The 27,894-nt window shown below is 35.4% G+C and overlaps 1 protein-coding gene across 2 annotated transcripts in view; it reads right to left on the reverse strand.

Moving 5' to 3' along the window:
* The window catches only part of Srbd1 (S1 RNA binding domain 1), a 227,160-nt gene that overhangs the window by 95,494 nt on the left and 103,772 nt on the right, over window positions 1-27,894 (reverse strand). The gene's annotated exons all lie outside the window — the stretch shown is intronic.

Here is a 27,894-nt window from a genome sequence, read left to right on the forward strand (position 1 = left end):
AAGAAGAGCTAATACCAACTCTCCTTAAACTTTTCCAGAAATAAAAAGAGAAGGAATACTGCCTAATTCATTCTATGAAACTAGTATTACACTCATCCCAAAACCAGACAAAGACATATCCAAAAAGAAGAATTATAGGCCAATCTCTTTAACACTAAACTTTTGCTTACACAAACAGCAAATCAGTACCATATCAAAGAGGTGCAAAGGAGAAAAGAACATATAAACACACCCAAATCTTCTATACAAAGTCCATGTAGGCTTTCTTAAAAATAACTGAACTCTACTATTCAACAATCCATCCATGAACAAATACCCTCAGCCTACTCCCAACACAAGGAAGGATGATCAGTTATATCTGTCTTCATCTTGTCTGAAAATCTTGACATTTTTCATCAAGTAAAGGTTCCAAATGGCAGATGTCAGAATGTCTTAGCCTCACACATGGTGCTAGAAGGCAGAAAAGGCAGCATTAGCATGTGGTCATGACAGAGCCACACAGAAGCTGCCTAGAGAGCATATTCTGAAAAGAGCAAACCTCAGACTCAGTTAAATCAGTCCATGCCAGATGCCAACAGCAGAATGAGGCTGTGGTGCCAAGGAACAGCTGCCCAGAAAAGCATTCAACTTGAGACTCTCACAAAAAGGGACAATAGCTAAGCAAAATGGCACCTACGTTGTATCTGTATAACAATTTGGTCAAATTACTGCTTCCTATGCAGTGAAGAAAATGGCTCTAGAATTCTTTTTTTGAGTTTACAAGTGGGTATTATTTTTCTTAAGGTCATTTTTGGTTATTCTAAAGTAAATAATATGAATCTCCTATACTTGCATAATACAGTAATGTGTTGACTGATGATGGGAACAGGTTTTGAGAAATGAATCATTAGGCAACTTTGTCATTTTGTGGCCATCATAGAGTATATCTTCACAAACTATGATGGCTACAGTGACACTAGACAATATAGTCCTACAGGAGATCTGTTGTATATACAGTTCATCCTTGCACAAAATGTCCTCAATGTAGTGCATAACCGTACTTAGAGCTTTCTGAAAATGCATCAAGATCTATTAATTCAAACTAACTCACTTTTCATATCTATAGCTCTATGAGGAAGTCTGGACCATAAGTAATCTTATTTTTGGAGTAACAGAGACCCAAAGAATTAAGCAATCAGACCAAGATCATCCAAAACTAAGTAATAAAACCAAGAGTTAAAAAAGAAAAACCTAGTTTCTGGCTCATTGGGCCAGACTTCTTTTTATTTAGAAAGCATCCCTCTGTCCACGCCTCTCTTCCCAATCATCTTTCTACACATCTTCCCAAAAATGACAATTTTTTTCAAGTAGCCTGTAAAAGTCAGTCAATTAACATTTCTGTTCCCAGAATAAAAACTGGCACAATGCTCTACTGTGTTTCCCCTCTAATCTGAGTGTAAGAGATGACAAATATGTTTGACAGATACTCAAAGCTGGAGATTGCTAGAGAAGTATGCAAATGAGGTGTTTGTTCAGGGCAGGACACTCACTACCAACCTGTCTGATCAAATACATCAGAAACAAAATAAATGAGAATTCACTCAGATCAGCAATGCATGGTTAACAATATAATCCATCCATGGAAAAAGCAAATTAGTATTAATTTAGACTTTTGTACTTTACTGGAATATACAAAGAGATGAGCAGACCAAAGATTGATATTTCACATCTACCTGTTTTCCTCCAATACTTCACAGGATGAAGCACAAATAAAAATTCAAGTGGAATTGAATTCAAGTTAGTAATATTTTAACATAAAGTAGTGCCAATGTGAGAGCCTTTGGAAGTATCTAGAATCTTCTAATACATGATCTTCTAATTCTCTCACAAGGAAGTTATCTCTTTTTTTCTTTATATTTTTACACCCCCGTCCTTGATGACACCAGTGAGATTTATTTACTTGCCATACATTTTGTACCTATTTTAACCCTAAAACAACTTTGTAGAGCTTATGTTTTCTTGTCTGGTAAACACAGTTCTTCAATACTATGCAAGCTGGGTGCAGGTGGTGCATGCCACAATCCCAGGCTGGGGATGAAGCAGGAAAATCAACAGTTAGAGGCCAATTTGGGCTACACAGTCAGACCTTCCCTTAAAAAAAAAAAGGAGGAAGAGGAGAGGGAAGAGGAGGAGGAGGAAGATGGAAGAAGAAGGTGAGGGGAGGGAGAGGAGGAGGAAGAAGAGAAGGACGAGGAGGAAAAAGAAGGAGGAGGAGGAAAAAGAAGGAGGAGGAGGTAGAGGAGGAAGAGAAGAAGAAGTAAACACTGCAGCTGCTGAAGTAACTTCAGATCTTTTTCTAAGGCCAATTAAAACATTAAGTATAGAAAGGAAAAAAATGCCAACTAACAGAACCACATTTGTATAGACCAACAGTACTTTTAGACATACAACACACACACACACATATTCTACAGTTTGAAAACAAAAGTATTCAATACCATTCAATTAAAATTAGATATCAAATAAAAATCTCTAAATTGACTTAATTTCTTGTTTGCCATTTTGTTTGCATGTTCCTAGTTCTGTAAAACAAGTTACTTTGATATAATTTTCATATCTGCTATCTGTTTTCTAGACCCTCTGCTGACTTCATTCAAGACTTCCCAGAAAACTTGTCTTCTGTTTGCATATTAAAATAGAGGGATGCTTTTTCATTAACATGGATAAAAATGGATTTGCATTCATGTTTAGATCAAAGATGAGTAAAACTAAACACAAAATGTGATGCTGTTGTTAAGGAGAGTTTATTGTGGAATTCACGCAAATGGTAAGCATGTGACACAGCCAGTTTTGGCACTGCACTTACATTTGTTACATTTTCAACTAAAATACAAGCAGGATTAGGATAAATCAGACACAAATTATCTCATAATCTCCAGTGAAAATACAGAGGCAAATTAACAGCCATTAGTCTTCCACTCCACAAAAAAAAACCAAACAAAATGAGGACACTTAGGATTACTTGGCTAATGACACTCAATACAATCTCCTTGATTAAGCCAAAGCACAGAGACTATGCTTACCAAAACTACTGACCATTAACTTAAAAATAAATTCACATTCAGTCAATTCTCCCTTCAAATCACCCAAATCTTCTAATTCCTCCTTTGATATTCTGGTAATTTAAAAATCTAACTGTTGGACCTAATTTTTGGCAAATATATTTTTTTCAATAAGTGGCAGGAAAAAAATGCCTAAAACCAACAAATGAGTAAATGGAACTTTTTGGTATAATCTTACGTCTCCCTACCCCTTATTGAAGTTTCCTGCCCCAAATTCTTAAATCATGTCCAATAGATATTTATATAACTTTTAAAACACAATATACTAAAGAAACTTGAAGATTGTTCAAAAGACTGCTTCAACTTAAAGGAATTAAGAACAAGTATATTCTTGAAAATTAAGAATAAGTATAAAAATAACACAAATCAGAAGAAAGCTAAAGCTATATTCATGAAATTCCCAAAGGAAAGAGAGGAAAGAAAAGTTATAGTTGTCACTTAGTACATACTTAATACCATATGCAAAGAAAAATCTGTAAAATAATCTGATCCTGAGGAATTTAAACTACAGACTTCCTGAATCCCCAGTGCTGAACAGCACTTCCTACAGCAACTATGCACAATGGCTCAAAGAACTTTAAAGATTATCTTATTTTCCCTAAATTTGATATAAGGTATGAAGTCTCCATTCCAAAGTAAATTTTAAATAACTTAATGTCTTAAATATATTTTATATCAAAGGGCTCCAATAATTTTTTCCTGTTAATTTCAAGTTTTCAAACTCCAATTTCGGAAAATTATAATTATAAATAGCATTATAATCTCTAAAATAGTATTAATGTAGCATATCACATACTAGTGAATAGTCATGTGCCAACATCATTTTCATTTGAAAATTAAAAAACAAAAATAGTATTAGAATACAAACCTGAATGTGTATGATATGCTACACATTTATTCTTAAGACCTTTTTCTCAGAGAAAAATTGAATAGTGGTATTTCTTCTTTGAGCAATTTTAACCAACAGATTGCTAAATGTAATAAATGAATTTACTAAAAATAAATTAAAGAATTATAACTCATCATAAAATAAGTTATTTATAGCTATAGGCATTTCATAATTATAACCAAAGACATTAACCTTTTCCCCATATTTAAATGGGAGAAAAGTAAAAGGAGAGAGGAAGGAAAACAAACATGTGTGTGTCTGTGTGTTAAGGGGGTGACAGAAAGAGAGAGAGGAAGAGGGAGTGGGGAAAGGGGAGGGAAGAAGGAGGTACGGGGAGCAAGCAAAAGAAAAAAGGCTAGCTAGCACACACATGTACATGACTGGCAAATCCATTAAAATTTATCTTTCTTTTTTTTTTTTAACTACAATACAAAATAATAATGGCTTGTAAAGAAGTAACAGAATACAACCAATCAACACTAAGCAGGCTACTCTGAATCATTTGCTCACCCTAATCTCAGGAGGCTATATCAGTAGCAAAATGTATTTTCTTCTCATGGAATGAACACTACCATCAGAAGCAAGCTTGAAAGTACTGATTTTTAACCTCAAGTCGTGAATAAAAAGCAAAACTTTACATATTGTAAACACAGAGAGAAAGAGAGTGGGAAGAGAGAGAGAGAGAGAGAGAGAGAGAGAGAGACAAAGAGAATCTAAGTTACTTTCTTCTCTTTGAATCTATTTTTCAGGCTTTGAATCCAGGCTTCTATTACCAGATAAAAACTTCTACTTCGCTTCCAATTTGACCATTTAAATATTCCCAGCAATTCTTGAAGAAACGTGATTCCTAAGAAAGTTTTTTTTTCAGAAATAAATTAGTATGCATGCTTATATATATGTATATTTGCTTCAAGCTTTAACTTCATGGTTTAAAATATAAGTTTTCCATTATATAGAGATTCAAAACACACAAAAACCCTTGTAATTAAAATTAGTTTATTCTACCATTTTCAAGTATATGTGGGACTCTGAAAATAAATAATACTTCTTAACTAGAAAGACTTAGACTAAAGTAGCTCAGGGGCACAGTACTTGCTGAGCACAGCTGAGACCTTGGATTCAATCCCCCAGCCCTTCAAAATGGGGAGGGGAAAAAAGATGTAGGCTATATCATAATTAAAGAAAAAGGGCAGAAAATGTATACAATTTATACCAAAATCTATTGTTGTTCTGGAAAATTGTGTTTTTCATCACAAAGATTAGAATGTACTGCATTACCTTCCAAATCCTAAAGGTACAGGATAAAAAATCTTTACACAATGTAAGTCTTTTACGTGACGCTCCTACAAAAACACCTACCAAATGGCTTGAACTCTCATATGAGATGGATCACAGGGTTTATAAAGTGTGGCTGACCTTCAAAGGCATTCCCTGCACTAAGGATGTGATCATAGCAAGAGAAGACTCCACTTCAAGAACATGTCTAAGTCATTTCCCTGAATTGTTTCTTGTCAAATTAAAATGTCAAAAATTATTCTATCAAATGCTGTCCTTAAGGAATCTGGCTCAATCCAAAAGGCAGCTACCAATTAGCAAACTCAGGCTTTTTAAGAGGTGGGAAGGGTATTCTTTTTCTACTGATACGTGAAATTAGCAGGGTCCAAAAAGAAAAGTTTCATCTCAGCAGTTAGTTTAAGTGCTACTGATAGCTATAATCACATGCAGGCTTTGATTCCTTTTGAAAGGCTTTTCAAATGAACAAATAAAAAGAAAAAAAGAGAAACAGAAGTGTTCTCATAGTGAGCGAATGCCTAGGATTACAGTTATAAAAAGCCAAGATTAGAGATCCAGATATCCATGAGTATTGTGAACTAACAAACCACAGTCAAATGAAATTCTTGCTCATTCTTTTGACAAAGTCAGTGCACCCATCCTGTAGCACAATAACCAACTGAATTTCAGGTTGTAGAAGGTACTCCAAGAAAATAAAATCCATCAAAAATCATTTAATGTTCCTCTACTACCTTGGATAAGCAAATAAAATCCTCTAAGAAAAACAATTCCTGTTCACTGTTGTTTTCCAAAAGCTGCACATCACTCAGAAACTGCCTGGTAGAAGTGTTCATTCGTTAGTATGCAGATGTAATAGATGTTGTTAGGCAGCCAATCAGAGTATGTTTTTTTCATTTGCAAGTCCAAAAGAATTTTTATAGTATATTTTTAATTTACATTGAGAAGTATAGGAAGGAGCTATGACAATCCACAAACTTCCCCCAGAAGTTCTAAACCTTGATTTCAAAGGATAGAAATATAAGCAAAAGGATCAAAACCAGCTCAGAGAATAAGACTTTCTATATGAGGTATGTACTAGAGATGCCTAGGCTTAGAGTTGGGCAAAAATCATTTTATAATATATGGCTACAAAAGTACCAAAAGGTTCCATTTTAACTATGGCAAGAGACAACATTAATAGCAAAATTCAAGGGTATATATTCCTATGCATATATTCCTTCTGTACTTTTCAAAGAGCCTCTTAGACTTGAATTATCAAACACTTCTCAGTGTTGATGCTTTTTAAAGTCTCTTTCCAGGTAACAAGTTTCCTGGCTTAGTAGTTCAAGCAATGACAAACAGGTCATTTCCAACTCAATCCACTTACCTCATCATCAGCAAGACTTCTAACATCAAGTTACGTAAAGAATTCGTTTCAGCAGCCACTTTCAATTACAAACGTTTGACATGATCACAGACTTCCAATACTAATCTCCTTTCAAGTTGAAATACCCACACAAGGGCTCTTTGAAATACTCAGCAGGGCCATTTTCTTTGCTTCACCTTATCCTGCAAAAAGGCTGAAATATATTTCCATATTCATCTCTTATGCAAAGTAGCACAAGAGCCACAAACTTTGTTAAGACCTGAGTCTTGACAAAGGGATTTTTTCATGGTTAAACACTGTTTTCTTAAGTATGCTTCAAAGCTTGAAGGCTAAGGAGAAGGAAAGAAAATTTTCATGTAATTGACTCTTGTTCCTCCAAGTTTTCTACTTATAGACCATACTTCCTTAGTTTACATATATTTGTATAACCTGAATATATTTAATTTCAGAGTTGTATTTGCAATCTACAATTCCAGACTGAGAAACTTTCAGTTTAGTTTAGTTTAGTTCAGGATGAATATCCATTGTTTACTTAATGAAAAGAAAATCTGAATCTATAAAGGTTAATTCTATCAATATACTAAGTTGTACTTATCTGGTGAAGAAAGATAATCTTAAATTTCTAAAGAATAGCACAGTTTTCTAGCACACCAAATTCAGGCATTTTATACCAAAGGGCATATATGGAACTCTTCACTGTTTCTGTGGGACATTCAACTGAGCATTTGAACACAAAAATGATGATTATGTGTAGGTGGATTCAGGATAATCTGCTCTTAAACTGAGTTTTCTGAAGTCAAATTTCATTTTGAATGCAACACAGGCGTTCACTAACATAAGGGACTACAAAGTGAAATTTTTACAGTGCAAAGAAATCATTGATAAAGCAAACGATCACCCCTTCATTTACGAGCTTTGAACTTGTGATTATGTGTTTAGAATTTATATAAGTGAATAATATGTTTCTTTATTCCTACATCATACCTATGCTAATCATGGAAACATGAGCCCCCATGCTCTGTTAGAGGAAACAAAGGTATGACCCCTTAACCTAAACGTAGCTTATTTAAGGGAAGTGGGAAGAGATATAAACCTCATGCTGAGATGGACCAAACAAACACACAATCAGCACATAAATTAGCCCTGTACAAATTATTCCTCAGCTGACAGGAAGCACAACTGGAAAGCTAGAAGTCAAGCTCTCCCTTTGAACCCCTTCCTTCCTGATCATGCCACTTTCATTCTGTAACATTCATTCTATTTCTCCAGCAAGATCATATCCACAGGACAGCATGTCAGACTGGTGAAGAGATCTCCCCTTTCCTCCTAATAATATGAAAGTGTGTTAGCCCTCAATGACTTTTTTTTTGCCAGTTGCTACGGTGAGAGCTCATGGCATATACTCTCATTACATAACGAGGGTTCTGGTAAGAGCCTCTCCTCCTGAATGCTGCCCTTTAAAACCTGACCAGTAAATGAAATTGTTAGTTAGTTTCAACCTTGCACTGAGACAAATTAGGTTCATACTGAATTGAAGAAGATGAAAAATTCAAGAAGTGTTACATTCTGCCACCTTAATTTAAAAAACTGTTTGAAGGAGTTTTAGGGCTTATAAAGAAATTCTGCATGACTTCATCATTGGGTCCCAGATTCCTTCTAGACAAGGAGTTGGACTAGATCTGAGGATATTCCAACTCCAACATTATAAAATACATGACTTGGGAATTTCTTTCTTTCTTTTCTTTTTTTTTTTTTTTTTTGGTGGCACTAGGGTTTGAATTTAGGGCTTTGCCCTGGAAAAGCAGGCACTCTACCACTTGAGCCACACCTCTACTCCATTTTGCTCTGGTTATTTTGGAGATGGGAGTCTCTTGAACTATTTGATACCTGTTCCTCCCAAGTAGCTAGGATTACAGGTGTGAGCCACTGGCACCTGGCTGACTTGAGATTAATGCTGAAAACCATGAAGACTAATCAATCTTACATAAATTAAGACATGTTCAGAAGTTTCTTTTTTTTTATTTCTTTCTTGCTAGCTTGCTTGTGTTTGAGAAGGAAAAAGGCAAAATTTAGAGTGTTATGAAACTATTCCCAAGTCAAACTTTCTAGTAACAGGCAGGGATATCCGAACAATGGAAAGGTGAAAAGATAGCACAGAAAACTAGAAACAGCATAAGATTTAAAATCAGATAACTTGTACGTAAGTCTCCTTTCCACTAATTCTTTAATCCATATTAGTCTGCAGTTTAGCTTCCTACCTATAAAATGTAAATACAATAATGGGGGGTTAAACTTGAGAATTAAATGAGTGGTATAAAAACACTTAAAATGCAGCAGCAAACCCACTGGATATTACAATAAAATTTGAATTAAAGAACTTACTAAAATTGGCATTAATTCACCTCTAAATACTCATGATTTAAATATAATTTCACAAGTTAATGGGAATGAGGGTTTTGGGGTTGTCTGCCTATATGTTTTGCATTACTGGGGTTTGGATTCTCACACTTGCTAGTCAGGCACTCTACCACTTGAGACATGCCTCCAGCCCAGTAAAAGGGAATGAATCTCAACAAGAAACAAGTGTGAGAAATTAAATTTCTCTGACAACTCATCTATGAAAGAAATGGAAAAAATATTATTTTACTAGTCTACTGTATCTCCTAAAAGGAAAAGCACTATTTAGAAACATATTCAAACACAAATAATTTAGTTAACTTTCATGGTAAAACTAGGTAGAAAAATAATTTTTCTTACATGCCTACAAAATCCATGGCTAGAATGAAAACAAACACATGTCACACTCCTAGACCCTTCTCAGCAAAAAAGAAATAGAATGGGGGGAGTTGAAAGTATTCAAGACCTTCTGGCTCCACCACTACGGAAATCAGTGAATTGTCTGAGTCAGGGTTTCCAGGGTTTTCAGGGTTTCAATTTTAAAAGGAATTTTTCTATCTTGTAAGAAAACATACCACTGAGCAATGTGAGGTAATTGGAAATCAATAGTACTTCACATCCAAGAACAACAAATTTCAGTGATAATCAAGGGATGAGAGAGTTGTTGAAGTTACATCCTACTAAACACACAGTGTAGAACCATCTCAGCATTAAAGGAGACTTCTTATTAGCTACCCAGTGTTAACAGTTTATAGAATCAGACAACAACAAGCATTAATACTAACTAATAAGAATACATGTGTATTAATTTCTTTAATTTTCACAACAAACCTACTATTATTCCAGATAACAGCTGAGGAAACAAGTACTACAGAGAAGTCAGGTAATTTAGTGAAGTTATGCAACCAGTAAGTGACAGAGGTGGGATCTGTACATTCAATCTAAGTCAAGAGCCCAGATTCTTAACCACTATGTTGAACTATTATTCAGTACATTATAAAAATCTCATTTGACCCACAGAAACCTGAGAAGCTGGGATTATTAGTCTCATTTTACTCATTAGAAAACTGAACCTCAGAAAGATTAAGAAACTTGCCCAAAGTCACACAGCTAGCAGGGAACACAGGTGAGGTTCAAACCCAGAACTGTACAGCTTTTAAGGTCTATGCTCTTAGTACCATACCATGTCCTGTGGAGGCAGTGACTCTACCACCATCATCGTGGCCTCTCACCAATCACTGTCAGACCATTTCTCCTCCTCTGTCTCACTGGATTGCTAACAAAATGATAGGTACGAAAATAAAATAAAATTTGTGATGGAAAATTAGCTATAAAGAAAGACCTGAAAGCTCATTTAACTACTGTGATATCTCTAAGTCATCTCTACACAGAAAGAACATTGCCAATAATTTTTTTAAGATCTACGCTTAGGAGGCAGGTTATGAATTCACCTTTTCATAACCACCATGCATGCTGGCTGGCTGCTTGGGACATACCAACAAGTCTCAGAGTTCCTGATTTTAACTGTGCTCATCTTCAGTAACCCTTCCTTGCCTTGTCCTCTGAGTTACTTATCTTTTCTTCCACTCGAAAGCCAAGTTCTCAGCCTTGACTTTGAACCCAGGGAAAAGAAAAGGGAGAGCTCTAATTAGCTCATTTCAAAGTGCTAGGAAATGAGTATGTCCAATTCACAAACAGGATTTGAGAATAAACTACTAAAGGTAGACTGCATAAAGTTAAAATGAGAATCATTTTCTTAAGGGGACAAAACACACATTCCAAAGATATAAACAAAAGTATAAGACAGTACACTATTATTTTTCAAAAATAAATCACTATTATTTTTCAAAAATAAATATTAAGGATAACTAGCAGTTGGTTTTGATAGGTAAGATCATGTGCTTTAGTACCTCTGACAAAAACAACCCACATTCAGAAAGTGAACCATAAAGTATACACACACAATAAAATACCTACCACCAGTCCTTAAAAATGATATTTGTAACACATTAGTGAAGGAAAAGACAGATTCCCATAAATGTTAAATTATATAGCAAACATACATACATAACAAAGACAAATCTGGATCATGTTTACCAATGCAATAATGACTTTTATTACTGGATAATGGAATATAGATAATTTTCTCAGTCTTTTTCAGGTGATTCAGTACTATTTAAAATGCTTCCAGAAGCATTTCCTCAAAAGCATTTAATATAATTTAGTATTATTCTTAACAAAGTATATAGTTATAACAAGACACATTCTAATTTCACCAAAAATGTTTTGCTTTAAAGAGGGCTAAGACTTTTACTACAGATACGTTATAAGGAATTTTAAAGTAGCTCTGTAGGGAAAAGCATTTTGTATATATAAATGTACAACAACATGTACTAGAATCCATAAATTCTGGATCATTAAACCATATTTTCTTCCCATTATTTTGCCATGCTTTGGCACTGCATTGGCATTTTCTATTGTATTTATTGATATCTATTCCTACTTTTGTATCACACTGCTTTATAATATGTTTAGTTTCAATTAGAACACAACTTCTCTATTAATAAATTTTCACTGTAATACATTGTTGCAAAAAAGCAGCCTAAATAACAAGTAGTTTGCAGCAAAGCACTAAAGCATCTATTCTATTCAATCCTCAGAATAGATGAAAGCTATTTCAGAACAGAAGGCTGGTGTGACAAGCTTTGAGCAAGTCCACAGCTAAGTCCCAAGCATTCGTTTGTTAGAAATTTCCTGAGTTAACCCTCAACTCAGTCTTTGAATACGTATAAAGTTTCAGAAATAGCTTGCCAATCTTCCTTAGATAATACTTTTTAAGTGTGCACAAGAATAATATATGAAAAAAATTTATTCTCAATACTTCAAAAAGTTCTATGTGATAAGAAAGTAAAATGACATATTTAATAACAGGATTTTTTTCTTAAATATATATATGTATAACAGGGTCTTTAAATTGGTAATATTTTAGACTCACTGATATATAGTAATAACATATTTAGCTTCCATAATAATCTTATTAGTATGATTACCACCATTATTTTTGCAAACCAGAAAACTGAAAAGTTAGGCAATTCACCCAAGGGAATAAAACCACCAAAATATCAAAATTAACCTAGAATGTAGAATTCTAGTTCTGCTATGCAATACTTCCCTTTCAAACAGTCTACTGAATAATTCAGTAATTACCCAATACCGTCACCTCCCAATGTACTTGAACACTGCTTTATGGGATGATTTTGGGGAAAATAAAGGAGAGAATACTACTGAATTATAATTTCTAAGGTAGGATGGTAGCACTTGTCAATTCAGTTTTTTGCTGAATGGAGTAAAGGGAAAAAATCTGGAGACAAACAGAGGCTCAAAGCTCCAGGTCATGCTTCTCATTCCTAATCCACAGCACCTTATTGGGAAACCACAGCTAAGGATAAGTACGCAGCAATCTTCCACTTTACACCTTTACAGCATGCTTGGAGCTTTCTTAGGAATCAACCAAAGAAATAGCTTCTTTATGTTTTAATAGTTAGGAAAAGGACAGATTATACACTCATGACCTGATATTTTTCTATATATAAAGGATCAGCTATATTTAAATAACTGAATTGAGTTTCGATGTCTTTAAACACAATATCTAATTTATTTTGTTTACATTCATGAGTCCACAATTTACAAAGTGCAAAATGTGTACTTTTTGTAGTTTCTACAACTAAAAAAATATTTAAACGTCATCTTGAGAAAAAGCAGATTTGAGCTTTATCTATGGCTTTCTTCAACTTTATCTATGGCTTTATTTATGGCTTAAAAAAGAAAGTAGAATTTTATCACTTTTGTCTAGTAGAATTTCTAACAAAGCACACAGAAAAAGCCCAGAAAATTTACAGCTAAGACAAAAAGTTGTAACAAAAAATTAAAGATATTCTAGCAATGACTGCAAGCAATAATTTTTAAATCAAGGCATTTTCTATAGCCATAAAAAAGTTAAACTAAATACATCTTAGTTAAAAAAGGAAACTGAGATGCTCTGGGGAGATTCCAAGATGGCAACTAGAGGGAGGAAGCAGAAAGCGTGCTTCCTAAAATAAAATCTTGAAGAGATGCTGCAGATACACCTTACAGGAGAAACCACTGAGAAGAGACAAAACCCTGACTCCTCCACACCCCCAGCCCACTCACAGCATCCCCACTCCACGGTAAACGGAGAAACCAGGAAGGCTCCCACACCGCCAGACGCCAGCTCCCAGACTGCTCGGGAAGATGTAGACCACCAGGTGAGCTAAGCAGCATGTGGTACTCCCATAGACAACCCTGGGCCAGATCAGCATACCCCCTGGACAGACCAACCCCTACCCAGGGAAAAAAAGAGAAAAAAAACCAAACTGAATAATAAATAACAACAGTAAAAAAGACACATAGCAAAGAAGGTGGGGCGCCCTGAGCACCAAAGGGGGGAGGGGGCAACCCCTCACAGAAATGTAAATAAACAAGCTGGCCAGAGAAGGCAGGAGTGATGTCACCTGCCCAGCAACCAGGAGTGGGAAAAGCAGTGGTGTGAGGAAAACTCCACTGGAGGGGGGAAAGAGACACTCCCCACGTGAATTGTAAATAAACAAGCCAGCCAGAGAAGGTGTGTGTAGTGCCACCTCCCCTAGTGTGCTTGGAAAGGGCAAAGCTTGTAACAGTGGCAGTGGAGCCCAGGAGAACTCTAAGTAAACAAAGCCTGAGGGGCTAGGTGAGAGTTAAACTCACTCCTGAGATCTGCAATCAATAAAGCTTGCAACAACAGCTGGCTGACAACAGTGGGCAGGTTAGCTGCAGCCTCAGATAGATATTCACAAAGCTGTCTCCAGTCTCTCTGTTTTTTTTCCTCTTCCTTTGATGAGACAACAACCGAACTACATCTGCATGCTGAAAAACTTACTGAAAACTGTACTGCATTTGAACTTGGGACACTTTGTTGTGCTTTCTCTTTTTTCCCCTTTGATGAGACAACGACAGAACTACTTCTGAGACACCGTCTCCAGGATTGGAGGCTGAGGGACTAACACCAAAATTATTAAGACTGAAACTTTATTGCATTTGAACTTGGAGATTTTTTTTATCCTGTCTCTCCAATGCCTATTTAGCTTACTGTTAATTAGTACACTATCTCTCCCTGTTTATATCTTTGACACTGTTTTTTTGCATGTTTGTTTTGGTTTTTTTACTTATTTGCTTTTCCCTTTTTTTTAAACTTCTTTGCTTTCCCTCTAATCTCACCCTTCCATTCTAAATATCACCATTGTTATTACTAAAAGCTAGAAAATACTTAATTGCACATAGTACAGGGACAGTAACAATACCAAGGGCAATGATGGGAAGACAGAAAAAACAGGGAAACCAGTTTCCCCACAGCAAAAAATTAATACTGGAACCAGAGGGAAATGAAAAAAACAGATATTCAGATTCAGACTGCAACAAAACGAAAATAAACTATGCAAAAGAACCCAATGACGCCCACAAGAATAATCTGAAAGATGAAATCCTCCAAGTATTCAATGAGAATTTTATAGAGATGATACTGGATATGGTCAACCAAAATGTACAAGAGACACTCAAGAAATTCCAAGACAACAAAAATAGAGAATTTGAGAAAGCTTAAGAAGAAATAAAAGAAACCATAGAAGCACTGTATAAACACGAAAGTGAAACAAAGAACACAATTAATAAAGAGATAAATGAACTCAGGACGAAAATAGACAAAATTAAAGAAGAACAGACTCAGGATATGGAAAACCTCAGAAAAAAGAACAAAACAGAAATGTAAAACAAAATGGAAGGCCAACCCAGCAGAATAGAACAAGCAGAAGACAGAATCTCAGGACTCGAAGATGAAATAGTAATTAAAGAAAAAACTAAAGAACTATTAAACAACTCAAGACCTGTGAAAAGAAAATGCAAGAACTCACTGACTCCACCAAAACAGCAAACCTGAGAATCATGGGAATTGAAGAAGAAGAAGAGGTGCAAGCAAAGGAAACGCATAATATATTCAACAAAATAATTACAGAAAATTTCCCAAATCTAGAGAAATCTATGCCCATACAGATGCAAAAGGCCTCCAGAACACCAAACAGACCAGACCAAAATAGAACCACCTACGGCATATTATCATTAAAACAACCAATACAGAGACTCGAGAAAGAATATTGAACACTTTAAGAGAGAAAAAACAAATCACATACAAAGGTAAACCCATCAAAATTACAGCAGACTTCTCAACAGAAACATTAAAAGCAAGAAGAGCTTGGGGTGAGATCTTCCAGGCACTGAATGAAAATAACTTCAACCCTAGGATACTCTACCCAGCAAAACTATCATTCAAAATACATGGAGCAATAAAAGTCTTCCATGATAAGCAGAAACTAAAACAATATGTGACCACAAAGCCACCACTACAAAAGATTCTTCAAGAGATTCTGCACACAGAAAGTAGAACCCAACATAACCATGAAAGGGCAGGCTGCACCAAACAACAGGAAAAGAAAAAGCAAGAAAGTAGAGAGTAACCTCGATTTAGGTACACACAATCAAACCTTCAAACAACTAAAACAACTAAATGACAGGAATCACCACATACCTATCAGTACTAACACTTAATGTTAATGGACTTAATTCCCCCATCAAAAGGCACCGTTTGATGAATTGGATTAAAAAGGAAGATGCAACAATTTGTTGCTTACAGGAGACCCATCCTACCGACAGAATATAAGCATAGGCTTAGGATGAAAGGCTGGAAGAAGATTTACCAAACCAATGGCCCCCGAAAACAGGCAGGAGTACCAATACTTATCTCTGACAAAGTAGACTTCAAACAAGATAAAGAAGGACATTCCATACTAATAAAAGGGGGAATAGACCAAAAGGAAATAACAATTATCAACCTATATGCACCCAATATCAATGCACCCAATTTCATCAAACATACCCTGAAGGACCTAAAAGCATCTATTAACTTCAACACAGTGGTCATGGGAGATTTTAACACCCCATTATCATCAATAGATAGGTCATCCAAACAAAAAAATCAATAAAGAAATCCTAGATCTAAAATATACTATAGATCAAATGGACCTAGTTGATGTCTACAGAACATTTCACCCAACTTCTACACAATATACATTCTTCTCAGCAGCCCACAGAACCTTCTCCAAAATAGATCACATCCTAGGGATCAAAGCAAGCCTCAGCAAATATAAGAAAGTAGAAATTATACCATGCATTCTATCTGATCACAATGCAATAAAACTAGAACTCAACAACAAAAATAAAGACAAAAAACATGCAAACAGCTGTAAACTGAATAACTCATTGCTTAATGAACAATGGGTCATTGATGAAATAAAAGAGGAAATTAAAAAGTTCCTGGAAGTCAATGAAAATGAAAACACAACCTACCGGAACCTATGAGACACAGCAAAGGCCGTCCTGAGAGGAAAGTTTATAGCCATGAGTGCATTTATTAAAAAGACTGAAAGATCTCAAATAAATGACCTAATGATACATCTCAAACTCCTAGAAAAACAAGAACAAGCAAATCCCAAAACAAATAGAAGGAGAGAAATAATAAACATAAGAGCTGAAATCAATGAAATAGAAACCAAAAAAACCATACAAAGAATTAATGAAACAAAAAGTTGGTTCTTTGAAAAAATAAACAAGATCAACAGACCCCTGGCAAACCTGACTAAAATGAGGAGAGAAAAAACCCAAGTTAGTAGAATCAGGAATGCAAAAGGGGAGATAACAACAAATACCATGGAAGTCCAGGAAATCATCAGAGACTACTTCAAGAACCTATATTCAAATAAATTCAAAAATCTTAAAGAAATGGACAGATTTCTAGTTACATTTGATCATCAAAAACCAAACCAAGATGATATTAATCACCTAAACAGATCTATAACACAAAATGAAACTGAAGCAGCAATCAAAAGTCTCCCGAAAAAGAAAAGTCCAGGACCTGATGGATTCTCTGCTGAATACTATCAGACTTTTAAAAAAGAACTGATAACAACCCTCCTTAAACTGTTCCACGAAATAGAAAGGGGAGAAAAACTACCTAACACATTTTATGAAGCCAGTATTACACTTATTCCAAAACCAGGCAAAGACAACTCCAAAAAGGAGAACTATAGGCCAATCTCCTTAATAAACATTGATGCAAAAATCCTCAATAAAATAATGGCATACCGAATTCAACAACACATCAAAAAGATCATTCACCATGACCAAGGAGGCTTCATCCCAGGAATGCAGGGGTGGTTCAACATACGAAAATCAATAAACGTAATAAACCACATTAACAGAAGCAAAGACAAAAACCACTTGATAAGATCCAACACCATTAGAAAACTAGGAATAGAAGGAAAGTACCTCAACATTATAAAAGCTATATAAGACAAACCTACAGCCAGCATTATACTTAACAGTGAAAAACTGAAACCATTCCCTCTAAAATCAGGAACTAGACAAGGGTGCTCAATATCTCCACTCCTATTCAACATAGTACTGGAATTCCTAGCCAGAGCAATTAGGCAAGAAGAAGGAATAAAAGGAATACAAATAGGTAAAGAAACTGTCAAAATATCCCTATTTGCAGACGATATGATCCTATACCATAAAGACCTCAAAAGCTCCTAGACACCATCAAAAACTATAGCAAGGTAGCAGGATATAAAATCAACATAAAAAAATCATTAGCATTTCTATACACTAATAACAAACAAACTGAGAAAGAATATATGAAAACAATTCCATTTACAATAGCCTCAAAAAAAATCAAATACCTAGGTGTAAACTTAACAAAGGACGTCAACGACCTCTACAAGGAAAACTATAAACTTCTGAAGAAAGAGATTGAGGAAGACTATAGAAAGTGGAGAAATCTCCCATGCTCATGGGTTGGTAAAATCAACATAGTAAAAATGTCTGTACTCCCAAAAGTAATCCACATGTTTAATGCAATTCCCATCAAAATCCAATGACATTCATTAAAGAGATTGAAATATCTACTATTAAATTTATATGGAGACACAAGAGGCCATGAATAGACAAGGCAATACTCAGTAAAAAGGACAACGCTGGAGGTATCACAATACTCGACTTCAAACTATATTACAAAGCAGTAACAATAAAAACAGCATGGTAGTGGCACAAAAACAGACATGAAGACCAGTGGAACAGAATAGAAGACCCGGATGTGAAGCCACACAACTATAACCAACTTATCTTTGACAAAGGCGCTAAAAATATACAATGGAAAAAACACAGCCTCTTCAACAAAAACTGCTGGGAAAACTGGTTATCAGTCTGCAAAAAACTGAAACTAGATCCATGTTTATCACCCTATACCAGTATTAACTCAAAATGGATCAAGGATCTTAATATCAGACCCCAAACTCTAAAGTTGGTATAGGAAAGAGTAGGAAATACTCTGGAATTAATAGGTATAGGCAAGAACTTTCTCAATGGAACCCCAGCAGCACAGCAACTAAGAGATGGCATAGATAAATGGGACTTCATAAAACTAAAAAGCTTCTGCTCAACAAAAGAAATGGTCTCTAGACTGAAGAGAACACCCACAGAGTGGGAGAAAATATTTGCCAGCTACACATCAGACAAAGGACTGATAACCAGAATATATAGGGAACTCAAAAAACTAAATACTCCCAAAATCAATGAACCAATAAAGAAATGGACAAGTGAACTAAACAGAACTTTCTCAAAAGAAGAAATTCAAATGGCCAAAAAACACATGAAAAAATGCTCACCATCTCTAGCAATAAAGGAAATGCAAATTAAAACCACGCTAAGATTCCACCTCACCCCTGTTAGAATAGCCATCATCAGCAACACCACCAACAACAGGTGTTGGTGTGGATGCGGGGAAAAAGGAACCCTCTTACACTGTTGGTGGGAATGTAAACTAGTACAACCACTCTGGAAAAAAATTTGGAGGCTACTTAAAAAGCTAGACATCAATCTACCATTTGATCCAGCAATACCACTCTTGGGGATATACCCGAAAGACTGTGACACAGGTTACTCCAGAGGCACCTGCACACCCATGTTTATTGCGGCACTATTCACAATAGCCAAGTTATGGAAACAGCCAAGATGCCCCACCACTGACAAATGGATTAAGAAAATGTGGTATCTATACACAATGGAATTTTATGCAGCCATGAAGAGGAACGAAATGTTATCATTCGCTGGTAAATGGATGGAATTGGAGAACATCATTCTGAGTGAGGTTAGCCTGGCCCAAAAGACCAAAAATTGTATGTTCTCCCTCATATGTGGACATTAGATCAAGGGCAAACACAACAATGGGATTGGACTATGAGCACATGATAAAAGCAAGAGCACACAAGGGAGGGGTGAGGATAGGTAAGACACCTAATAAATTAGCTAGCATTTGTTGCCCTTAACACAGAGAAACTAAAGCAGATACCTTAAAAGCAACTGAGGCCAATAGGAAAAGGGGACCAGGAACTAGAGAAAAGGTTAGATCAAGAAGAATTAACCTAGAAGGTAACACATACGCACAGGAAATCAATGTGAGTCAATGCCCTGTATAGCTATCCTTATCTCAACCAGCAAAACCCCTTGTTCCTTCCTATTACTGCTTATACTCTCTCTACAACAAAATTAGAAATAAAGGCAAAATAGTTTCTGCTGGGTATTGAGGGGGTGGGGAGGGAGAGGGAGGGGGCGTAGTGGATGGTAAGGGAGGGGGTATGGTCAGGGGGGAGAAATGACCCAAGCCTTGTATGCACATATGAATAATAAAAGAAAAAAAAAAAACCACAGGAAGATTCCACCTCACACCTGCTAGAATAGCCATCATTAGCAACACCACTAACAACAGGTGTTGGCAAGGATACCGGGGGGAAAAAGGAACCCTCTTACACTGCTGGTGGGAATGTAAACTAGTACAACCACTCTGGAAAAAAATTTGGAGGCTACTTAAAAAGCTAAACATTGATCTACCATATGATCCAGCAATACCACTGTTGGGGATATATCCAAAAGAATGTGACACAGGCTACTCCAGAGGCACCTGCATACCCATGTTGATTGCAGCACTATTCACAATAGCCACGTTATGGAAACAGCCAAAATGCCCCACTACTGATGAATGGATTAAGAAAATGTGGTATTTATACACAACAGAATTTTATGCAGCCATGAAGAAGAACGAAATGTTATCATTCACCGGTAAATGGATGGCATTGGAGAACATCATTCTGCGTGAGGTTAGCTTGGCCCAAAAGATCAAAACTTGTATGTTCTCCCTCATATGCAGACATTAGATCAAGGGCAAACACAACAAGGGTACTGGACTTTGATCACATGATAAAGCGAGAACATACAAGGAAGGTATGAGGATGGGTAAGACACCCAAAAAACTAGATCGCATTTGTTGCCCTTAATGCAGAGAAACTAAAACAGATACTTTAAAGCAACTGAGGCCAATAGGAGAAGGGGACCAGGAACTAGAGAAAAGGTTAGTTTGAGAAGAATTAACTTAGAAGGTAACACACATGCACAAGAAATCAATGCAAGTCAACTCCTTGTATAGCTATCCTTATCTCAACTAGCAAAAACCCTTGGTCCTTCCTATTATTGCTCATACTCTGTCTTCAACAAAATTAGAGATAAGGGCAGAATAGTTTCTGCCTGGTAGCGAGGGGTAAGGGGGATAAGGGAGGGAGTTTGGGGGGGAAGGGAGGGGGCAGGGGGAAGGGGAGAAATGACCCAAACACTGTATGCACATATGAATAGAATAAAAGATAAAGGAAAATGAAAAAGGAATAGAAATGTTTCATTTCCTCACAGTTATTCCCAAAAAGACAAAGAGAACAACTTTTTTGCTCTCACCATACTCTCACATTGAAGGTCCTCAACTGTTAACATAAGGGCACCTTTGGTCTCATCACCACCTCACCTTACTTCATGCCCAGCACTTCCATGTTAAACATAAGCCTCTACTGGTCTAGGGAAAGGAAGGCCTTTACCAAGGCACAAAAAGAGACATAAGGTTCATCTGGCCTTTGATGCTTTCAAGGACCCAGTATTGGCCACTGAGGTTATAAAGGGTATCTTTGATTAAACATGATTTTCATTGTGTTCCCCACCTCCAAAGAATTACTAGTCCATTCATATGTTTTATTTTCTTAAATATATTGAACATAATGACATTTTAATCTGCTAATTCCAATGACTGCAGTATTTAATGCATCAAACAAAAATTTTATTAATTCTACTGAGTTAAGTGCATATATTATTTGATTTTTAAAAATTGTTCATTCATTTTCCTGGAATTTTAATCTCAGAATAACTTGTGTGTGTGTGTGTGTGTGTGTGTGTGTGTGTGGTACTGGGCTTTGAACTCAGGGCCTACACTTTAAGTCACTCTACCAGCCCTTTATTTTGGGTTTTTTCAAGATAGGGTCTTGCAAACTATTTGCCCCACCTAGCTTTGAACCGCAATCCTCCTGATCTCTGCTTCCACGATCCTCCTGATCTCTGTGAGAGACTGGCAGCTGCATAATTTCAGAATATCTTTAATGTCTAAGTTTAACATTTTTCCTTCAGAGGGGATGGAATTCACTTCTGTATTATAGTACTGGAATACTCTTCTAAGTACTTCATACATTAACTCATTTCCTCTATGCAATAATCTTACCAATACATTATCATCCCAACTTTACATATGAAGAAAATGAGATACAAAAGGGTAAAGTAACCTGATCAAGATAAAAGAGCTATTAAGTGTTGGAATGAGAATTCAAACTCAGACAGAATGGATAAAAAAATGATGCCCCTAACCTCTTGCTTATACAAGCTTTTCCCACCCAGACACCATCATCCCTTTGTCCAGCCTCTTCATGCTGGTGTACTACCTGCTCATTAGTCACTTCATATCTGCTGCAGTTACCAGATCAACTATGGCAGTATGACACTGTGTTCAAGAAATCCTTATTTTACTTAGTAATGGCCTCACAGAATAAGAGTAGTAACAGTGGCAATTTGATTTTTGGATTTTTTTTTTTTTTTGGCAATTTGGATAGGCCAGAGAGAAATTATAAAGTGCTTCCTTTAAGTGAAAAGGTAATAGTTCAGTAAGATATTTTGTGAGACTATTTCCTCACAATTTTTATTATAGCATATTATTAAATTGTTTTACCTTATAATTGTTAATCTCTTACTGTGCCTAATTTATTACTTATAAGCTGTATCACATGTATGTATGTACAGTACAGGAAAAACTTAGTATATGTAGGGTTTAGTACTATCCACAGTTTCAAGAATTGACTAAAGGTCTTGGAACACATTCCCCACAGATAAAGGGGAACTACTGTATCTTAAAAAAAAAAGTCAACACAAATCAAAAGGACACAAATAAAAGAATAAAAATGACATCCCATGGATGTCAGTCAAGAGAGATCAACAAGCTGTGAGTTGTTGGCAGTGAAGAGAAGACTAAAGCCAGAGATGAGAAGAGGACAATACCACTGATCTTACAGATATAAAATGACTCTAAAGAAATGATAAGAATTATATGCCAATAAATTAAACAACTTAAGTGAAATGAAAAAAATCCCCAAAACACACAAACTATACAAAATAACTCAAAAGGAAGCAATCCGAGACTAGTGTCTAGCTCAGTAGAGTGCCTGCTTAACAAACTCAAGTCTCTAGGTTCAATCCTCAGAACTGCAAAAGAAAGAAACAATCTGAATAAAAGATAATGAATCCATAATTTTAAAAAAATACCCACAAGGAAAAGTATGGCTTCACCATTGAATTCTACCAAGGATTAAAAAAATAAAATAAAATAAACAGTTAGCTGAGCATGGTGGTGGGTACCTAGAGTCCCAGCTAAATGAGAGACTGAAGCAGGAAAATCACTTTAGTTTGAGACCAGCCTGGGAAACACAGTGAGGCTCTGTCGCAAAAATAAATAAATAAAATTAATACCAATTCTTCACAAACTCTTCCAAAAAGTAGGAGGGGAATGCTTCCTAACTCATTCTATAGAATCTAACACCAAAAACCAGATTACCTGATTACCCTGATACCAAAACCAGACAAAAGTATCATAAGAAAGCTATAAACCAATAGATATTATGAGTGTGGCCATAAACATTCTCAACAAAATACTAGAAACAAAATCTAGCAACATATGAAAAGAATTACATACTACAATGAAGTGGGGACTTATCCCCAAAGTGCAAGGTTGGTTCAATATCTGACAATCAATTCACAGGATATTTTTATTCAAAAGAATTAAAAACAAAACTCATATAATCATATCAATACACATAGGAAAAAAGAAGCATTTAACAAAAACCAACATCTTTTCCTGATAAAAACACTCAACAAACTAGGAGTAGAAGGAACTTCCTCAACCAGATAAGAGTATTTAGGACAATCCAATAGTTAACAACATATTTGATGATGAAAGAGTGGATGTATTTTTTCCTGAGATAGGAATAAGATGAGGAAGTCTGTTCCTGTCACTTCTATTCAACAATGCACTGGAGGTCTAGCTATGGCAATTAGGTAAGCAAAAGCAATAAAAGACATCAGATTGAAAGGAAGAAGTAAAACTATCTTCACAGATGTTCTGATCTCGTCCATAGAAAATCCCAAAGGAGTCCAGCTAAGAAATCATAGAACTAATAGTAATGTTCAGCAATGTTGCAAGATATAAGATCCATTATAAAAACCAATCATATTGCTACAGACTTGTAACAATCTGAAAATGAAAAATTCCATTTATAATATATTAAAATTAACAAAATATTTAGGAATAAATTTGATAGAAGAAATATAAAACTTACATTCTGAAAACTACAAAAAATATTTTAAAACTTAAAGAATATCTACATGAGTTGAAAGGCATCACCATGGAGACTTAAACATTGTTAAAATGGCAGTGATCCCCAAAGTGAACTACCCATTCAATCCAATATCCACCAGAATTCTAGCTGCCTTTTCTATAGAAACTGACAAGCTGATGGTAAAATTCATGTGGAATTAGAGGGGATTCTGCATAGCCAAAATAATACCTCCAAAACACAAAGTAGAAAATTATTACTTCCTAATTTTAAAATGTAATATAAATACATGGCAATCAAGACAGTTTGGTACCAGCACAAGGACAGACTTAGAGACCAATGGTATAGGAGCAAAAATCCACAAATACATTCACATACAAATGGTCGACTGATTTTGGCAGGTGCTAAGTTCACCTAATGGGGAAAGCATAGTTCTTTCAACCAACATTGCTGGGACAACTGGACAGCCATATACTAAAGAATGAAGTTTGCCTTTACTACAACAATTCACTGAAAATCAGTCAAAGAACTGAATGTAAGAACTAAAATTATGAAGTTCTTAGGAGAAAGCAAATGAGTATTAAATCAAGACCTTAGATTTAATAAAAGTTTCTTATACATGACAAAAAAAGCCTAAATAACATAAGGAAATAGAAAAATAAAACTTCAGCAAAATTTAGAACCTTTGTACTTCAAATGGGGTCATAATGAATGTAAAAAGACAATCCATAGAAAGGAAGAAAATATTTGCAAGTCATGTATTGATAAGGAAATTATATCCATTAACTATAAAGAAATCAGTATTAAAAACATAATCTAAGTTTAAAAAGAGCAAAAGTTTTAGTTAAACAGGAAGAATAAGTCCAAGAGATCTATTAACAACACAGTGACTAAATAATATTACATTATATTCTTGAGAAATGCTAATAGAGTGAATATAAAGTGTTCTCACACAAAAATTATGAGATAATGCATATGTTAATTAGCTAGACCTGGTCACTGTACAAAGTAAATACACTTCAAAATATCACCTTACACAATACTTACAATTTTATCTGTCAATTTAAAAAAATTAAAAATTTTAAAAGGAATTAAAACCACCACCAAGCAACCATACTATTAATGTTTTAAGTCCTGAAAGAAAAATGAGCAAAGGATCTGAATTGGCATTTATCCAGGAATTATATACAAATGTCCAAAAAAAAAGCATAAGAAAAGATGCTCAACAACATCATTAGTCATCAGAAAAATGCAAATCAAATGACGAAGAGTTACCACTTCATACCCCAGTCCTATAAAACAACCTTGATGGAAAAAAGGCAACTCAAAGGACACATGCAATATGATGTCTAGACTAAAAAACTAACAAGTGTACAGGATGAGAATAAATCAGAACCCTCACACACTGCAGACAGGAATGTAAAATGCTGCTTTTACATTGTAAAAGTTTGCAGTTCCTCAAATAATTAAAAGGAGTTACCATAGTAACTGTGCTTCTAGACATACACTTAAGAGAAATGAGGACGTCCACATAAAAACTTGAACGTGAATGTCAGCATTATTAATAATAACTACTGAATGGAAATAACCCAAGGGCCCATCAACTGATGAATGAATAAACAAAATGTGGTATATTTACACAATGGAGTATTATTCGTCCATAAAAAGAAATAAAAGTTGTAATACAAGCTACAATATATTTGAACCTTGAAAACATTATGCTAAGTAAAAGAATCCAGTTACAAAAGATTACACGTGACATGATTTCACTTATATGAAATATCCGAAACAGAAATCTAGAGACAGAAAGTAGATTATTGATTGTATTGCTCAGCTTCTTTCACTAAGATAAAACAACTGAGACAATTAATTCAGAAGAGAAAAGATGCACTAGGGCTTATGATTTTGGAGTTTCTAGTCCCTGATTAAGTGAGCTCACTGCCTAGAACCCCTGGCAAGGCAGTACATCATGATAGTAGTCTGTGGCAGAGCAAACCACTCATCTCATGAGCCAAAAAATGGAGTAAAAGAGGAAGAGACTAGGAGTCCCACAATTCTCTTCCAGGGCCCCCAATCACCTAGGACCTCCCAAAGGCCTCACCTCCTAAAGATTTCACTACCTGCAAATGTACCACCCTGGAATCAAGCTTTAACACATGCATCCTTGGGGGATACTCACCTAAAGCACAGCAGGGATTACTTAGGAGTGGGAGGGTAAGCAAGGAGAAGTAGGGACTGACAGCTAAAGGATATGGGTTTCTTTCTGAGTTGACTAAATGCTTTTAAATTGACAGTGATAATCACTGTACTTATGGTGAATATATTAAAGTCATCAAATGGGTGAATCATGGTGTGTGAATTATATCTCAAAAAAATTGTTACTCTGACAAACTATTTATTTGGTAGTGCTGGGACTTTAGTTAGGGCCTATGTTGCTAGGCAGGCACTTTACCACTTCAGCCACACCCCAGCCCAAAATAAATGAACTTAGACCTCCAAAAACAAAAGAACGGAAAACAATCCAAATATCTATCAACTCTAAAATAGAAAAATATTGTACAATTTAAAACACTGAAAATGAATTAATCATATATATGATTATATGTGTCTGTGTATCTATATCTATCTATCTATATATATATATAAATAATCTTTCATTTGTGTGTGGAATTTTGTCCAGGGATTGAACCCATGATCTCATGCATGCAAGGCAAGTGATCTATCACTGAACCATACTCCTAGTCCTATACAATAATCTTGATGGGGAAAGGAGCCATCATGCAAAATAGCAAGAGAATTATTAACACAGAACTCAAAACAGTGACTATCTCTGGAAAGGAGATGTGAAGAAGGAGGGACCAACAAGGGGCTTCAGATGGACTGACAATAATATATGTTAGGCTGAGTGATGGGGACGCAGTTCATTTAATCATGACTATTTGAACTATTTCTATGGAACATTTTAAAAACAGAGATAAGATTAATTCCAACCTGAAACATCTATGAGAATATCATGGAGTATGGAATCAGAGACAGCCACTAAGGGAAGGTAAGATTTGGAAAGCAGAGGATGAAGGATGAAGAATGGGTATTCCAAGGCCAGGGGGTGGGTGTGGGGGAGAACAGTAGGAGCAATAATACTTATTATTATAATACATTTTGCAGTTATACCAAAATAATAGCAACTAACATTTATTGATTGCATAGTATGCGCCAAGAACTACTTTAAGTATTTTAATGTCTTACCAAATTTCATTTTCAAAAAACCCTATAAAATAGATACTATTATTACCCCCACTTTAGAGATGACACCCAGAGATTAAGTAATTCAAGCACAGTCACTATGGTAATAAGGAATAAAGGTGTAATTCAAACCTGACTACACAGCTCCCAGGTACAAAAGAGAGAGGAAATACTCTAAACATGCTCAAAGAACAAATATTCCAGTTTATATGGTTTGTAGGAATTATTAGCATCTAAGATTATTGGCGTGAATCTAGGACTATTGGTATGTAGTGAAAGGATATTTGAACAGAACACACTGAAAACAGGCACCAAAATTCCATTGTAAATAACAGAAACAAATCAGAAGAGAACTTAAATGAGGTTGCCTTGAAATATAAAATATTAAAAAGGATTTATTTTAGCTTATATTTAATAAAATGGAGGATCTAGTTACAACTATTCTAATTCTTATAACGGATAATGAAAGTGGGCCATTGAAATACATGTACTTTTTAAAAATTATATGGGTCCTTAATAAATGGCATTAAAGGTACAATGTGAAAATAACTATTCAGACTCAGATTCTGAATGTTTGAATGACAAATGCCATGTCTTGGGTTGAGAAGGGTATGTCGCAAGATTATACTTGAAAAGTATGTCGAGACCAACTCAAGAAAGTCCTAGCATCTCAATGAAAGAAGACCGACAAACAGGAGA

The sequence above is a fragment of the Castor canadensis genome, chromosome 12 (genome assembly GCF_047511655.1).
Source record: "Castor canadensis chromosome 12, mCasCan1.hap1v2, whole genome shotgun sequence".
Classification (NCBI taxonomy): Eukaryota; Metazoa; Chordata; class Mammalia; order Rodentia; family Castoridae; genus Castor; species Castor canadensis.